Below are 18,519 nucleotides of genomic sequence, written 5' to 3'. Positions count from 1 at the left end.
AGTTTGGTGGACATGTGGGTGTCGAGTATTAGTTCCACTTTTCTATTCAAAATTTTTCAGGACAAACATCTGGAACCAGAGAGTCCTGGCTCGGCCATCTTCCTGGATGACCTTGAGCCAAAATCCAACAGGATACTACTCCCTAACACAGGGAAACCTGCTCAGTGTTACATGACAGCCTGGGAAGGAGGGGAGATTGTAGAGAACCAATACGTGTATATGTGTGGCTGAGGCCCTGTGCTGCCCAGCTGAAACTGTGGTGACAGTTCAGAATGTTGTCAATCAACTATGAAAGTGTTAGTCGCCCAGTCCTGTCTAGGTCTTTGCAATTCCATGCACAGCTCTCTGCAATTCCATGCACTGTGGCCCTCTGGGCTCCTCTGTCCATGGGATTTCCCAGGCAAGAATACTGGAGTCAGCTGCCATTTATTTCTCCAGGGGCTCCTCCTAACCCAGAGATCAAACCTGGGTCTCCCCCCATTGCAGGCAGATTCTTTACTGTCCCAGCCACCAGGAAAGCCCTGTCCTCCAATATAAAATAAAAAGTTTAAAGGAAAAGAGGGCTGTGTCCTCTTTTTTGGCTCAGGATACAGCACAAGGAAAGATGTGGAACCAGGAGTGGTGTTTATTAACCTTACGGAACATTTGATCCCTCCTTAAGCAGAAAGAAGGCAGGGCCTCCTCCTTCTGAAGTAATCACTGCACTGTATCCCAGGACACAGTTCTTTGCCTTCTGGACTGTGGCACGTCTCCACGTCCCACGCCGCACCACCCCATCTGTCTCCAGCCTTGTCAACTCTAATCCAAAGGGCCCTGTCCACAGGCCATGTCGTCCTCCACCCGCGTGGCGCTGGTCACTGAGGCCAACAAGGGCCTCGGTTTTGCCATCGTGCATGACCCATGTCGGCGGTTCCTGGGGAATGTAGTGCTCATGGCGCGGGACAAGATGGGAGTCAGGCGGCTGTGCAGCAGCTGGACATTGATTACCTGCAGAGCATCCGGGCCCTGCGCGACTTCCTGCGAAAGGAGTACGGGGGCCTCGACGTGCTCCTGGTCAACAATGCAGCCATCGCCTTCCAGCTTAAGTGAGTGGGAGCTGGGGGGTTACAGCCACTGTGAGGGGAGCCAGATGGGGCGGGGCGGGGCTATTGCCTGAACCTCCGCCGTGGGATCTAGAACCCTCTCCCTAGGGATGGAGCACAGGGCAGAGGTCACAGGGAGAGCAAGTCCTCCGAGATTACAAGCTTTTCCAGCAAGAAGGCTTTATAAAAGCTTTGACCAGGGTACAGGACAGCGCCCAGATTTTCACAGTATTGATTTCACTGAACTTTGGATGAGTTGGGTTAATTTTTAACTTCTGAAACCAATTTAAAATTGCAGAGTGAAAAAAAACAATAATAAAATAAAATTGCAGAGTGGTACACAGGAGGTCACATGGGCTTCTTTCACTCAGCCTCCCCTGATGATGCCATCTTTTGTAAGTATATAGCGTTCAGTTCAGTTCAGTTCAGTCACTCAGTCGTGTCCGACTCTTTGCGAACCCATGAATTGTAGCACGCCAGGCCTCCCTGTCCATCACCAACTCCCCGAGTTACTCAAACTCATGTCCAGCTAGTCGGTGATGCCATCCAGGCATCTCATCCTCTGTCGTCCCCTTGTCCTCCTGCCCCAAATACCCCCAGCATCAGACTCTTTCATGAGGTGGCCAAAGTATTGGAGTTTCAGCTTTAGCATCAGTCCTTCCAATGAACACCCAAGACTGATCTCCTTTAGAATGGACTGGTTGGGTCTCCTTGCAAGAGTCTTCTATCAAACCACAAAACACCCATTGGTGCAATACCGTTCACTAACACCAAACATTACTAGACGAAAACAGATTTGACCGAAAAAATAGTGTATCAAGTAGCCATTTTTAGCATATGGCTTTGTTTATTAGCCCTGTTTTTCTATCCTAAAAGTTGATATCCCACACCGATTGCAATTCAGGCAGAAGTGACCATGAAAACAAACGTCCTTGGTACCCGAGCTGTGTGCACAGAGCTCTTGCCTCTGATAAAAAGCCGAGGTGAGTCCGATTGAGCCCAAACTGCAGGGTTTCTGGCAAGATCTCAGCCCACCTGCATCTGGTCTCATCCTTCTCAGCTGCACTGACTTACACCTGTGTGGTCACTCGGCAGGATGCCCTGTGGCCTCTGGTCCCTCTACACCCGGCCCGAGTCGTTGGTGCTCTCTGTCCATCTGCACTTTGCACATTTGGCTCTTTCTTCTCTTTCCCATCTTAGTTCAAAGGTCTCCTCCAAGAGGCCCTCCACGTGCTCCATGCCCATCACAGGGGGTGTCCTCTCAGGAGTCTTTCCCAGACCTTCTCTCTCCCGTGCCCCTCTCAGAGTGACCTGATTTGGGTTTGTGGTGCTCATCCTACCACATTCATTAGACCCCTGAAGACTTTTCTGCTTCCTGCCAGCAGAGTGTTTCTTCCTATGCCACTGACATGGTGTATTACCAATACAGGTTTCTAGATGCTAAACCAAGTATACATACCTTGGTCTTTAAGGTTCAGGAAGTTCCCAGACCATCCTCAAGTTCAATAATTCACTGTAAGGACCAAGAACTCGACAAAAAGCTATGATATTCAAAAGGACATGATATTGGAAAAGTGAACAGTAGTTCAGTTCAGCAGTGGTTAAAGGTGTTATAGACCAGGGTCTAAGAAGCCCAGTATGGAGCTGGGACTTGACGTCTCCCTGCAGATCCTGGAGGCACCACGCATTTCTCCCCCAAACAGCCTGTGTCAGACACAAGGGGCATTACCAAGCAGCGGGCTCGACCCAGCCTTGATGTCCAGGGTTCTTGGTGAGGGGTGGTCACGCAGGAATGGCCCACTGCCCTCGTGGCGGGCCCTGCTCTCCAGCCCATCCAGGGGTCCAGCTGATACCAGCTAGGCCGAGGCCCCCACCATACTCACACACGAACACGGATTAGGTAACCTGACCCTCGAACAAGTAATTGAGGACAGTCTTCTCAGGCAAGGACGTTCAGGCTTCACTATTACCTCCCAGATGTCCTGGAATAGGGCTGAAGCTTCCTCTGGCCAAGCTTAGCCCTTTACTTATAGAGAACACCCTCTGGACCTTCACTAAGACTCCCTTACATCCAAAGGATCATCGAGCATCTAAGTTTAGCCTAGATTTTATTTAACAGATACAGAAAGAGTACAGAAATAACATCTCTCATCGGGGGCAGCCAGACTGGGGTTTGAGTAGTTGAGAGCAACAGATATTCCAGCTTCTAAAGCCACTACTTCCATTTTCATGTGTTTCCACTGATACTAATTTGTTTTCAGCTTTTATCGGAAGATGGTCGCTTTGCAGTATTGTGCTGGTTTCTGCCATACATCCACATGAATCAGCCACAGGGATACCTACGTCCCCTCCCTCCTGAACCTCTCCCACTTCCCACCCCATCCACCCCTCTAGGTTGTCGCAGAGCACTGGGTTGATCTCCCTGAGTCACACAGCAGATTCCCCCTGGCTCCGTACCTTGCATGTGGCAACGTGTGCGTTTCCGTGGTCCTCTCTCAGTGCCTCCCACCCTCTCCTTCCCCCACTGTGTGCACAAGTGAGTTCTCTGCGTCTGCGTCTCCACTGCTACCCTGCAAATAGGCTCATCAGTACCATCTTTCTACTTTCCATACACCTGCCTTAATACACAGTATTCATCTTTCCCTTTCTGACTTACTTCAGTCTGTACAGTAGGCTCTAGGTTCATCCACCTTATTGATACTAACTTGATTCTCGCCTTGATCAACTGCTACTTGTACCTTCAGTTCAGTTCAGTCGCTCAGTCGTGTCTGACTCTTTGAGACCCCATGGACCACAGCTCTCCAGGCCTCCCTGTCCATCACCACCTCCCAGAGTTTACCCAAACCCATGTCCATTGAGTCGGAGATGCCAGCCAACCATCTCACCCTCTGTCGTCCCCTTCACCTCCTGCCCTCAATCTTTCCCAGCATCAGGGTCTTTCCAGATGAATCAGCTCTTCGCATCAGGTGGCCAAAGTATTGGAGTTTCAGCTTCAGCATCAGTCCTTCCAGTGAACACTCAGGACTGATCTCCTTTAGGATGGACTGGATGGATCTCCTTGCCGTACAAGGGACTCTCTAGAGTCTTCTCCAACACCACAGTTCAAAAGCATCAATTCTTCAGCGCTCAGCTTTTTATTTAGCATAAAACTGTTTGTGCAGTCTATTTAGTATTGTTAAGAGAGAAAAAGAGGCAAAAAAAAAAATTATTTCAGTTTGAGACAAAGAACTCTTTGAATGGGAAATCACCAAACCAGAATTACTGAGCATGGCCCGGCTGACAGGCACTCAGGAACAGACTATTGTGGAGAAAAGGCTGAAGCAAAGTAAGGAAACTGTGGACTGTCTTCAGCTTCTGGCCCAGGTGGCTCTTTGTGACTATCAGTCCTTAGGTTCCCATTTTGTCACCTTGAGGCATTTTCAGGCTTCCGTTTTGTTTTGCTTACAGAGGCCACCAAGGAATTAGAGCCAGCTCAGCCTAATGACCTCCGTGTTTCACTCATTTACATCATGGAAACTGGCTCATGGTTGGCTGTGCCGAGTTCTTCACCAACTAGTTATTTGCCATTAGTATTACACCCTGCAGAGACTTTACCTCCATCTCCCATCACACTTGGTCATCCCTATCGGTATCTTCCTATGGCTGCTTTACATGTGAGAGTGGACTATTACCAGCAAGGCCAGTGATAACCCCCGTCACAGGACGGTAGGTAGAACATGTGACCTGAAGACTAAGACTCAAGAGATGCTGGCACCTGGCTAGAGAAACACTCAGTGATTAACGATTGGTTCAATCCATCCCATGTCTGTGGGATAAAAATATCCCAGGGCTTCTGCTTGACTTTCAGTTCAGTCCACTTGCTCACTTGTGTCCAACTCTTTGTGACCCCATGGATTTCACCACGCCAGGTCTCCCTGTCCATCACCAACTCCCGGAGTTTACTCAAACTCATGTCCATTGAGTCAGTGAAGCCATCCAGTCCTCTCATCTCATCCTCTGTTATCCCCTTCTCCTCCCGCCTTCAGTCTTTCCCAGCATCAGGGTCTTTTCCAATGAGTTGGTTCTCTGCATCAGGTGGCCAAAGTATTGGAGTTTCAGCTTCAGCATCAGTCCTTCCAATGAATATTCAGGACTGATTTCCTTTGGATGGACTGGCTGGATCTCCTTGCAGTCCAAGGGACTCTCAAGCGTCTTCTCAAACACCACAGTTTAAAAGCATCAATTCCTTGGCATTCAGCTTTCTTTATAGTCCAACTCTTACATCCATGCTTGACTTTGGCAGGTCCTAAAGCAGGAGTGACCTTGGCTGCAGGTTGCTTCACTCTATCAGGCATCTGGGATAAGTGAGCTAAAAGAGGCTATCACCTCCTGCTCTCAGAGTCATATTGATTTCTCTTATTGCATAACCCATTTAAACATCCTCAGTTCCATTCCCCCTCCTCCCCACATGTCATCGCCTTTTACCCGTACTTTCTCATCCTTCAGAGGGATGGTGAGTTCCGTCACTGCTCATGCTGACTGCCCTCACAATACTCGCCTAACAAGTGCCTCCCCTTAGTCCACCCCCATCACACAAGTCGGGTTACACAGGCCCAGACTGGTGGACTGTTTAAGCTGCTGACTAGACAATACAGCTGCAGTTGCTCTTCCTCCAAATTGGCCAGATAGGTGAAGACACAGTCCATTTCATCGGGCCCTTCAGAATTCTGACCAAAAAAAAGTTTATAGTTAACTTTCTTGCTTACCAGTTATCCCCTGACTTCCAGATCATAAATTGCAAATGGGTCCCAGAACTATAGTATAGCCAGAAAAACGAAGGTTGAAATGAAGTAGGGAAAAGAGTGTAGAGTCACCCTGGCATCCTCCACACCCCTTCTTCCCCAGAGGAGAGAGGAATCTATCTGGGGGCTTCTTCCAAGGCTCCCATCATGCTGATTGTGGGCATAAGCTCACAAATGTCTGTAAGCCAACGTTTGACACAACCAGTTTCATTTCCTGTCCCAGTTCTGTATCAAACCTCTACTCTGAGCATGAAAGTGTGTTCCCTGGCCTGAGGAATATACCTCCTCAGTCCAAATCATGCAGTGTCTTCTGCTCCAGTACCATAATACAACTTGGGCACAAGGATCTACTGCTGGGTACACGGAGCCGTGCCCACAGACAGCATCGCACCTCATCAGGACATTTTCTACCTTCCCAGGGCTACTACCTGCAACTCACCTGCTCTGTGTCAATCCTTTGGCTCAAAGAATATGACTCATACCATGCAAAGACTTCTTCTCTCATGCTGTCAGATACAGCAGGAATGGGAGAGGCGTGGATGAACAAGGATCCCATCTCTGCATTCCTGCAGCACCCCCATTTGCACTCATTTCATGGGGCCAGGCCTCAGTTCGATTCCTGGGTTGGGAAGAGCCACTGGAGAAGGGATAGGCTACCCACTCCAGTATTCTTGGGCTTCCCTTGTGACTCAGCTGGTAAAGATCTGCCTGCAGTGCAGGAGACCTTGGTTGGATCCCTAGGCTGGAAAGATCCTCTGAAGAAGGGGAAGGCTACCCACTCCAGTATTCTGGCCTGGAGAATTCCATGAACTGTATAGTCCATGGGGTTGCAAAGAGTCAGACATGACTGAGCGACTTTCACTTTCATGGGGCCAGGTAGCACTTCAAATAAGCACACCTGAAAACACTCAGTGGTTCCAATTGCCTTCCAATTTTGGAAGTGGTTCTTCTGATGAGCCTTAAGTAGTTGTACTTTAATTCCTCCTAACTTCCCATTTGACTCTCAGAGTATCATGCTCATGTGACCGTCCCTTAAATAGTCTAGTTTCTGCTGCCTGCCTCTGTCATCATACAGCCAGGACTTGATTCACCACTCCCGAGCTGATATAAACCCAAACCCAAAGAAACAAGCATCAGTTCAGCCCTGTGAACTGAGTTAATTTCACCATCCTTCAACCTGATGCTCTCTGGTCAACTTGGAACTGCCATCCACAAACCCATCAGCCCTTTGCTGGTCAACAGAGGCCTGGCATAGAGCCCTGCCCAAGTGACCTAAGGTCCTCAGCTGGTTCCAGAGGAGGCCTTTGAGAAAAAGATGCTGTCTGCTTCTGAGTGCAGCAAGGAGTCCTCCAACCTATGGAGCTCTTTCCTCGATATACCATTTTCATTTTCTTATGGAAATCTGGGCACTACCCTCCCCATTATACCATGTCTTTCTCTTTAGTTACCCTAGGATCATGGTAGGGCAGGTTACAAGAATGTCTAATGCCCTTCACTCATAGTGAAGTGAAGTGAAAGTCACCCAGCTGTGTCCAACTCTTTGCAACCCCATGGACTATACAGTCCATGAAATTCTCCAGACCAGAATACTGGAGTGGGTGGCCATTCCCTTCTCCAGGGGATCTTCCCAACCCAGGGATCGAACCCAGGTCTCCCGCATTGCAGGTGGATGCTTCACTCACAGATGCAGTATAAATTCATCTTGTAGGAAACTGGTACGTGGCTCTCCAGTGGTAATCGAGTCCAACATCTCAGCAAATTGGGTATTCATTATTCTCATACATACCTTCCCAAGTAATGGTTTGTGTTGCATTTTAGGCAGAGTGGTGAATGTCTCTAGTGCATGGGGCTTCAAAGCTCTTGAAAGCTGCAGCCTGAACTGCAGCAGAAATTGAGAAGTGAGACCATCATGGAGGAGGAGCTGGTGGGGCTCATGAACAAGTTTGTGGAAGACACAAAGAACGGGGTGCACAGGAAGGAGGGCTGGCCAGATAATAATATACATGAAGTGGCGAAAATCGGCATCATGGCCCTGTCCAGAATCCAAGCCAGGAAACTGAGTGAGCAGAGAGGAGGAGACAAGATCCTCCTGAATGCCTGCTGCCCAGGGTGGGTGAGAACCGACATGGGGGGATCCAAAGCCCCCAAAGCTTAGAAGAAGGAATAGAGACCCCCGTGTACTTGGCCCTTCTGCCCTCAGATGCCGAGGGGCCTCATGGACAGTTTGTCCATGAGAAAAAAGTTGCAAAATGGCAATTCTTGCCTGAGTTCTACCCATAGGCCCCACTTGGTTACCTGTCCTGATTAGACTAAGAAAACACAGTGTTCAAAACATCTCCCCATGAAAAAAATGAAACATGCCTACCTCTATGTAAATTTCAAAGCCACTTTGAAATGGCTACTATTCTGTGAGATCTTTTGTGATTTCTTTTGTGATCCCAGGGAATAAAAGAAGAATGGATGACAAATAATGAATAAATATCAATAGATGAATACATGGTTCTTTATAAATGTCTGTTTGTTCCAACTGATTATATGCAGAACCAGCTCAGAAGTCTAATAGACCAAAATGTAGGTCAAGGAAAGTGAGAGTACTACTTGGGGAAAGAATTATCATCAATAGGGCCAGATGGGAAATACTTTTAGTTTTCAGGTTCAAGTGGTCTCTGTGAGAACTGTTCACCTGCTCTCTTTTACCAAGAAAGTAGCCAGAGACAATATATAAGCCAACAAGCATGGCCATATTGGGTCTGCCAGCTTTAGCTGACCAGCCTCTAGTATAACATGGACCACACCGTGAGGGAAAACATCTGCTCTGGTGCCTGTAAACACAAACTCATTGGGAAAAAAAGCAATGTAAATGTGAAATGTGAGGGGGTGCTGGTATGAAAGATAACATCCTACAAGAATCTGAGACAATGGGGAAAACTGAGAATAGGTGGGTATGAGTGGGTATGAGAGATCGCTGTCAAATCTCTTCAGCATGAATGTGTCATTTTTGTGGGATGAGGTGTCAGGAGGTCTGAAACATTAGCATGGTTCTGCAAAATACACACAGAAGTGGAACACATAACTAGAGTAACATATGCATAACAGCTGAACCTAGTTGGGAGGACATATGGGTGACCACCTTACTATGCTTTAGGTTTTCTGTTTAAAATCTTTGAACCGAAACAGCCTGGCTCTGCCCTTTCCTGTGCAGCCTTGAGCAAAATCCCACATCTACTCTATCCCCTAAATTGTAGAATGAAGAGAACAGTCATAGGATTGCTGTAAATTGTCCAGGTGTCGTTGATACTGCTGAAATACATTGGAGGTGCCAAGTGTCCTATGTCAGGAGTCCCTGTAAGAGGGGCACAGCTGCACCCAGGGCCTTGATGAGAAGCTTCCTGCTGCCCAGAACTACGTCTGGGTCCTCAAGGCCCCAAAGACTGTCCGCCACATCGCCTCTTCACAGAAGCTCCGTGTTGTACAGATGCCCCTTCTGTCATGGTTACCTGACACTGTCCCCCTCTCATTGTCAGCCCTGGGGAAGTAAAAAGGGACAGCCCCTGAAGGCAAAGGCAGGGCCCTTCCTGAAGAGCCAGGTTGACTTCACAACTGTAGGCCTTCAACTAGTCTGTTATTTTCCTCCCCCACACCCCACACCATATGACAGGAGAGGATCATCAATGTCTAGATCAGCAGTCAGCATCACACCTGCTAGTTTGGAAATGGACAGTGGAATCACAATGATCATGCACCCTTAGTTCCAGAAAAATAAAGCCCACGTGATAAACAAGTTGTTAACTGTGACCTAAGACAAATCAAAATGTATGCACTTTTGGGATGTATGGGATGATTTGGGAGAATGGCATTGAAACATGTGTAATATCATATATGAAACGAGTCGCCAGTCCAGGTTTGATGCACGATACTGGATGCTTGGGGCTGGTGCACTGGGATGACCCAGAGGGATGGTACAGGGAGGGAGAAGGGAGGAGGGTTCAGGATGGGGAACACGTGTATACCTGTGGCAGATTCATGTTGATATATGGCAAAACCAATACAATATTGTAAAGTTAAAAAAAAAAGGCAAAAAAAAAATGTGTGCACTTTCAACAAACCTAGGGATATGTAACTTTTAAATGCAACATTCCAATTATGACCCTGCATAGTTAGAGGTTCATAAACAACCCTTCAATATGGGATACACTGAATTCCAGAGTCAGATAGCCTGCCCACACAGAAAGTCTAATCACAGGACCTATTGTCAAAAGCTGAGTTTCTATCAAGAGAGCAGGCAGAGCTGTGTCCTTAGAAGTAGTTGTATTGTTGCTCAGTCACTCAGTCATGTCCAACTCTTTGCGACCCCATGGACTGCAGCACGCCAGGCTTCCTGTCCTCCACCACCTCCTGGAGCTTGCTCAGACTCATGTCCATGGAGTCAGTGATGCCATCCAACATTTCATCTTCTGTCGCCCCCTTCTCCTCTTGCCTTCAGTCTTTCCCAGCATCAGAGTCTGTTCCAATGAGTCAGCTCTTTGCATCAGGTGACCAAAGTATTGGAGCTACAGCTTCCACATCAGTCCTTCCAATGAATATTCAGGGTTGATTTTCTTTCAGATGGACCTAAAAGGATTTGACCTCCTTGTTATCCAAGGGACTCTCAAGAGTCTTCTCCAACACCACAGTTCAAAGCAGTTACCCTAAGTAATTTCATTGCATCTTAGGAAGAAGCAACCATTCCAATTCTGCGGGTTTGATGGACCCAGCACAAGATAGTAACTGTACTCCTTCCTCTTTTTGGAGACCTACACGTGCATGCATGCAGCATCTCTAATGATTTTTATTCCTCTGTCAGGAATCCCTAGTCCCCTAATGACCATTCACCAAGCATTTTTGTTTGGAGGACGCTCACCACTCCACCCTGCAAACCACAGTGTATCTGAGAGGTGAATCAAAAGAGGGCTGTGTCCTGGTTTGGCTCAGGATGCTGCACCAGGAAGGGGTGCAGTCAGGAGTGGTCATTAGGAACCTTCTGGAACATCTGGCCGCTCCTAGGAGGGAGGCAAAGGGGCAGGTTCTCCTTCTCAAGTAGTCACAACACTGGACCCAGGAACACAGTGCTTGGCTTTTCTGCCTGTGATGGGCCTCCACATCCCACTCTGCCCCACCTAGGGTGGCCCCAGCCTGGTAAGCTCTACTAACTGGAAAGGGCCCCGTGCACCCTGCCATGTCTATGTCCAGTACCCCCATGGCGCTGGTCACCGGAGCCAACAAGGGCATCGGCCTTGCCGTCGTGCGTGACCTCTGCTGGCAGATCCTGGCATGCTACCTGACACGCTGTCTCCCGGGCTGCAGTCCTCATTTTGCCCCAAATAAAACTTAACTCGCAACTCTCACATTGGGCATCTTTTTCAGTTGACAGGTTCAAACACATCTTTATTCATCAAAATAGGAACCACTACAATCAATACGTTTTTGCCAATGATAAATAAGTTTGTTCATTCCTGTAGCATAATTCCGTGCTTCAGGATTCAGTGAACTCTTGGAAACCATTTTCTGCCTCTTCTGGTTGTGGAAGCGTTTCCTCTCTGATATTTCAGCCATGTACATGAAGTGCTTTAAAGTGAAAAGAAATTGGTGAAATTACTGTTCACATATTTTATTTAACCCACCACAACCAGAACATCATCCCTGTAATATGTACTGGGAATGGAAATTAGTGAGATAATTTATCATTTGTTGCAGTGAGTCTTTTTTTTTTTTTCGGTTGTGCTGTGTGTTCCTTGCTGCACAGGCTGTCTCTCGCCGCGGCGCTCAGGTTTCTCACTGCGGTGGCTTCTCTTGTTGCAGAGCACAGGCTCCTGAGCACAGGCTCCTGAGCACAGGCTCAGTAGTTGCAGTGCATGGACTTAGTTGTCCCTCAGCATGTGGGATCTTCCCATATCGGGGGTCAAACCCATGTCCCCTCCATTGGCAGGCAGATTCTCAACCACGGGACCACAAAGGAAGTCCAGTCTTGACATTTTAAGAGTTACAACACATCACAGTTTAGACTGCTTACCTGTCAAGTGCTTGGTGACTACCAAACTAGGCAGCATGGTTTTTTTGTTTTTTGTTTTTTCCTTCAAAATAATGATGCAGTCTTTCGTCAAGTATGTGAAGATGTTACTCTACTAATTACAATTCTCCTTCAGGATTCAATTTTTAAGACTGACTAGTGATTGCTTAGAGAACGCAATGGCACCCCACTCCAGTACACTTGCCTGGAAAAATCCCACGGATGGAGGAGCCTGGTGAGCTGCAGCCCATGGGTTTGCTGAGGGTCGGACTCGACTGAGCGACTTCACTTTCACTTTTCACTTTCACGCATTGGAGAAGGAAATGGCAACCCACTCCAGTGTTCTTGCCTGGAGAATCCCAGGGACGGGGGAGCCCTGGTGGGCTGCCGTCTATGGGGTGGCACAGAGTCGGACACGACTGAAGTGACTTAGCAGCAGCAGCAGTGATTGCTAGTATACAAGTTCTAATTTTTTTTTTCCAAAAGTTGAATTTTTGCCTTAAATGCACAAACTTTTAAAACATAGCTCAGTTGGTAAAGAATCTGCCTGCAATGCAGAGACCCCAGTTCGATTCCTGGGTCGGGCAGATCCCCCGGAGAAGGGAAAGGCTACCCACTCCAGTATTCTGGCCTGGAGAATTCCATCGACTATATAGTCCATGGGGTGGCAAAGAGTCGGACACGCCTGACTTTCACTTTCATACACACACATACACTGTACATTGTAAACCAAAATCTCAGAAACAAAACCTGAAATCAGGAAAGATTTATTAATATTTGGGGTTTGTTAGGACTGCATCCAGGAGACATAGATTCAAGAAGTACTTTAATTGTGTGCCACTAGACTACGAATCTGTCTGGCAAATTGTCGAAACCTGAAACCACTGACATGACCCTCAGGTCAGGTTCCCAGTAATTCAGATGGCTTATATTGGAGAATCCGTATGCTTCTCCTGTCTGGTTGGCTAACGTGTTCAAAATGGGATGTTCAGCTTTTCTTGTTCCTTGTTCCAACATGCCCGAGGAGGGTCAGATATCTTCCAGAACCTTTCTTTAGGTATTATTACTTCCCCCTTTCCATTTTTTTCTTGGCTATTGCTTTTGGAGACTTCCACGATCAAATAAATGAAGACATTTGCCATCAACAGGATTCCCAACAACTTTATTCTTCGACGTCCAACACTCATTTCTCATATCTTGTCCGGGAGCAGCTGCTCCTCGGCGGGACGGGGACGGGAGATCGCGGCTGCATCCACATCCGGGCCGCTCCGCGCGGCTCAGCCCGGCGACCACCGCCGCTCTCGTTTCATGAGTGGCGCCCGCTAGGGGGCAGCCCGGCGGCGTCGGCGGCGGGGTGGCTCCGTCTCGGCTCGGCTCGGCCCCAGCCTCGGCTCGGCCCCAGCCTCGGCTCAGCGCCGGCCGCTGCCTGGCTCCCGGCTCTGGCTCATTTGTTCCTGTGTAGATTTGATGTTGGTACATAGTAGAAAACCTCAAGAGATGATTGATACTTGGTCTTGGTTGCGGAGTGCTCATTTAAAATGCTGAATTATGTGCAAACTACATTTTACATAGAAACGTATCTCAAATAGTTCCCATTTGTGTTCTCTTCCATTAGAGGTCATTTCTATGTAAAACCATCAAAATTGCCTTTATAGGTCATGTCCATTTGACGGCCTCTAAACCCTTCAGTTCAGATGGTAAAGCGTCTGTCTCCAATGCGGGAGACCTGGGTTCCGATCCCTGGGTGGAGAAGATCCCCTGGAGAAGGAAATGGCAACCCACTCCAGTATTCTTGCCTGGAGAATCCCATGGACGGAGAAGCCTGGGGAGCTACAGTCCACGGGGTCACAAAGAGTCGGACATGACTGAGCGACTTCACTCAGACTACAAAATAGAAGGAAGCATATAAAGGCAAAAAAAAAAGTAAGGTCACAGTTACAGAAGTTGTTTGCCAAGAATTATGATTGGAGCTGGCGAAAAACTAAGGCTTTTGTTTTTGTTTTTTTCATTAGACAAGGATTGGTTGAGTTCTGCAATGTTTACAAAGGTGCAAGTGGGAATCTGAGAAAACGAGGTTGAGGGTAGCAGGTGTTCCCCTGGATTTGATACAGTTCAGAAAGATTCAGTTCTTAGTAATACAGGGACATGTCAGAGCCCAGATCCTCAATGGCTGCCCAACCCCATTATGTTTGTGTGAACTATGATTATTCCACTAGGACTCACATGGGTCATCCACACACAGATATAAAATGTATTGTCCGGTCTTCCCTGGTTGTCCAGTGCTTAAGACTTCAAGCTGTCAATGAAGGGAACATGAGTTCCATCCCCAGTGGATGACATTCTACATGGCACACACCCAAAAAATGTATTTTCATATGGTCCGTGCCATATTCTTTAAGTTCACACATGCAAATATTAAAAATACATATAAGACCAGAGTTGACCTAATCCTTACCTGATGATTGATGTCATATTATGTTGGGACTGTCAGTCTGGGGAGTCAGACGACTTTCCAACTCACAGTAGCCAGCCAAGATGGTCCCTTGACCCCCGCCGCCTATTCAAACCCTTTGTAGTCTCCTCCCACAGTAGACTAGAATTGGCCTGTGTGACCAACAGCCATGGCAGAGTAGTGGTATGTAATTTATGAAGCTAGGTCATAAAAGACCCTCTTTGCCTTCTGTCTTTATCACTGTTCCCTGGATCAGTCACTCTGGAGGAAGCCAGCAGCAACATCTTGAAGATGCCCAAAGACCCTACAGAAAGGTCCACTTGGCTAAGAAGTGAAGCCTCCAACCAAGAGCCACATGAGCCAATAAACTTGGAAGGGATCCTCCAGATGAGGTCGGGCCTTTAGAAGATACACTCCAACTGACATCTTGATTACAACCTCACAAGCCTTGAGCCAGAACTGCCCAGCTAAGCCAATACCAAATTCCTCATCTATGGAAACTGGGAAAACAAATGTTTCTTGATTTAATCACTGCTGCTGCTGCTAAGTCGCTTCAGTCGTGTCCAACTCTGTGTGACCCCACAGATGGCAACCCATCAGGCTCCACCATCCCTAGGATTCTCCAGGCAAGAACACTGGAGCGGGTTGCCATTTCCTTCTCCAATGCGTGAAAGTGAAAAGTGAAAGTGAAGTCGCTCAGTCATGTCCGACTCTTAGCGACCCCATGGACTGCAGCCTACCAGGCTCCTCCATCCACGGGATTTTCCAGGCAAGAGTACTGGAGTGGGGTGCCATTGCCTTTTCCGATTTAATCACTAAGTTTCATTAATTTGTAATGGAATGAAAAGTTACCAATACACAGCTTTGATTTTAAAATTAAAATTGGCAATGGGGAATCTATATCTGTAAAATTTTGTTTAGATATAATTTACTTAAGGTATTGAAGACTTTTATAGGTTCACAAATTTGGTATTACAGAATACATATATTTTCAGTTCAGTTCAGTCGCTCAATCGTGTCCGACTCTTTGCAACCCCATGAACTGCAGCACACCAGGCCTCCCTGTCCATCACCAACTCCCAGGGTTCACCCAAACCCATGTCCATTGAGTGAGTGATGCCATCCAACCATCTCATCATCTGTCGTCCCCTTCTCTTTCTGCCCTCAATCTTTCCCAGCCTCAGGGTCTTTTCAAATGAATCAGCTCTTCGCATCAGGTGGCCAAAGTATTGGAGTTTCAGTTTCAACATTAGTCCTTCCAATGAACACCCAGAACTGATCTCCTTTAGAATGGACTGGTTGGATCTCCTTGCAGTCCAAGGGACTCTCATGAGTATATATTTTATACCAACCATTTCTTAGCACTTTAAAACAAAATTTTTATATTAAGTATTGATGAGCAAAATAGAACACTGAAATGTTTTATTAAGTAAAAATTCCGAACACTGAAATGTTTTACCTAGTTAAAATTCTGAAATTTTGACAATAATTATAATTACTCATAATTTTTAAAAGTGAATTCAAAAGCCAATATTCTATCAATTTCATTATGTTCAATTAATACCTGTTCAATATAAAACACCATCAAAAATCAGACTTGCTAAATGTGAAGTTCAAAAGCCAATGAGATTCTACAAAACAAGTAAACCTTAAAACACAACGTGAAAGAAATCATTTAGTCACAAAGAGCACATATCTTATGACTCCATCCATGTGAAGTGTTCCATATAGGCATAACAACAGACAGAAAGTAGATCAGGGGTTGCCTAGGGCTGGGGGAAAAGATGCAACTACTCATAGGTATGGGATATCTGCGGGGAGCGGGGCACAGGCGGGGTCATGAAACTGTCCTAAACCTGTGGTGATGGTTGCACAATTACGTGAACATATCAAAACCATTGAAATGTATGCTTTAAATGGGTGTATTATTCAGTATTACCTCATGATAAAGGACAGGTTCAAAGAATAAGACTTGCTAAAAAGCAGAGGACAAATACATCTTTTGACAGCAGCACAAAGATTCTTCCCCAAGGAATATAATGTCTCTGGAAACTGCTAAAACAATCTTCTCTTTGATAGACCACTGATAACTGGAAGTACCCATCACCAGCTGAAACGGAGAGGAGCGGAAAACAGTGAGAAAGCTGTGAAAGAACATTAGTGTGGCTACCAAGATGCTTTCAAGTCTGCTTCCAAAAGGGGTCCCTCAAGTTTGGCTCCACTATAGAAAGCCTCCTGTCATAATAAGTTGAGCTGCAGTATTAAATGCTGGTCAAGAATCCACCTGCAATGCAGGAGACACAAGAGACATGGGTTCCATCTCTGGGCCAGGAAGACCCCCTGGAGGAGGGCATGGCAGCCTACTTCAGTATTCTTACCTGGAGAAACCCATGGACAGAGGGGCCTGGCGGGCTACAGTCCAAAGTGTCTCAAAGAGTTGGACATGACTACGCAACTCAGCATACACGCATTAAATGCTGAGAGCAGGAACTCAATAAAGATTATCTACCATTTTTTTAAAAGCCAGGAAGGGAGGGAAGGGAAAGAAAGCTAACAATCCAATCAAGTTTCTTTAGAGACACTTACTAATATCAGATAACAAAAAACATAAAGTTATGATATATAATTTCTATGATGATAGAAAACATGTAAGAGCAAATGATAGAAAAAGAAAACCAAACGCTATATATGTAAGCAAGAATCCTTATTTGTGAACCAAAATCACAACTAGCTGTTGAACAACCAACGACAGGCAGATGCTAAAGTGAAGTGAAGTGAAAGTCACTCAGTCCTGTCCAACTCTTTGCCACCCCATGGACTATAGAGTCCATGGAATTATAGTCCATGGAATTCTCCTGGCCAGAATACTGGAGTGGGTAGCCTTTCCCTTTTCCAGGGGATCTTCCCAACCCAGGGATCAAACCCAGGTCTCCCACATTGCAGGCAGATTCTTTACCAGCTGAGGCAGCAGGGAAGCCCAGAAGGATGCTGCTGCTGCTGCTAAGTTGCTTCAGTCGTGTCCGACTCTGTGTGACCCCAGAGACGGCAGCCCACCAGGCTCCCCCGTCCCTGGGATTCTCCAGGCAAGAACACTGGAGTGGGTTGCCATTTCCTTCTCCAATGCGTGAAAGTGAAGTCGCTCAGTCGTGTCTGACTTTTTGCAACCCCATGGACTGCAGTTCACCAGGCTCCTTCGTCCATGGGATTTTCCAGGCAAGAGTTCTGGAGTGCTGGAACCTACCAAAAAAAGGATACCCCGTGTCCAGAGACAAAGAAGAAGCCACAGCAAGATGGTAGGAGGGGAACAATTATGATAAAATCAAGTCCCATACTCCTCAGGTAGGCAACAAACTTGAGAACGATAATACCAAAGAAATTCTCCCACTGTTGTGAAGGTTCTGAACCTCATATCAGGTTTCCCAGCCTGGGGATCCAACAAAGGGACTGGGAACCCCATGAGAATCTGCCCTTGAAGACCAGAGGATTTGATTACAAGACTTTCACAGGACTGGGGGAAACAGAGATTCCAGTCTTGGAGGGCTCAACAAAACCTTGCCTGAACCAAGACTCAGAGGAAAAGAGCAGGAGAGTGAACCAAACCACCTGCTAGGGTTGTAGGGTCTCCTGTGGAGGTGTGGCTTGGCAGGGGTTCACCACTGGGATGGGGGTACCAGTCTGGGAAGGTCCCCTTTGGCATAAACCCTCTTGGCAGTCACCATTGACAACACAGCCTGTAAACCTAAGGTCTGGGTCACCTCAGGCCAAAAGAAATACCAGGAAGGGACCACAATCCCACCTCAGTTCAGTTGCTCAGTCGTGTCTGACTCTTTCTGGCCCCAAGAACTGCAGCACACCAGGCCTCCCTGTCCATCACCAACTCCCGGAGCTTGCTCAAACTCATGTCCATTGAGTTGGTGATGCCATCTAACCACCTCATCCTCTGTCATCCCCTTCTCCTCCTCCCTTCGATCTTTCCCAGCATCAGGGTCTTTTTCAGTGAGTCAGTTATTCGCTTCAGGTGGCCAAAGTATTGGAGTATCAGCTTCAGCATGAGTCCTACCAATGAATATTCAAGACTGATTTCCTTTAGGACTGATGGGTTGAATCTTCTTGTAGTCCAAGGGACTCTCAAGAGTCTTCTCTAATACCACAGTTCAA

General features: G+C 47.0%; 1 pseudogene; it reads left to right on the top strand.

Moving 5' to 3' along the window:
* Positions 1-79: 79 nt before the first annotated feature.
* Positions 80-8,143, top strand: LOC102280435 (carbonyl reductase [NADPH] 1 pseudogene; annotated as a pseudogene).
* Positions 8,144-18,519: the final 10,376 nt, after the last annotated feature.

The sequence above is a fragment of the Bos mutus genome, chromosome 1, assembly GCF_027580195.1.
Source record: "Bos mutus isolate GX-2022 chromosome 1, NWIPB_WYAK_1.1, whole genome shotgun sequence".
NCBI classification, from domain to species: Eukaryota; Metazoa; Chordata; class Mammalia; order Artiodactyla; family Bovidae; genus Bos; species Bos mutus.
This window is presented reverse-complemented; position numbering and strand designations above follow the sequence as displayed.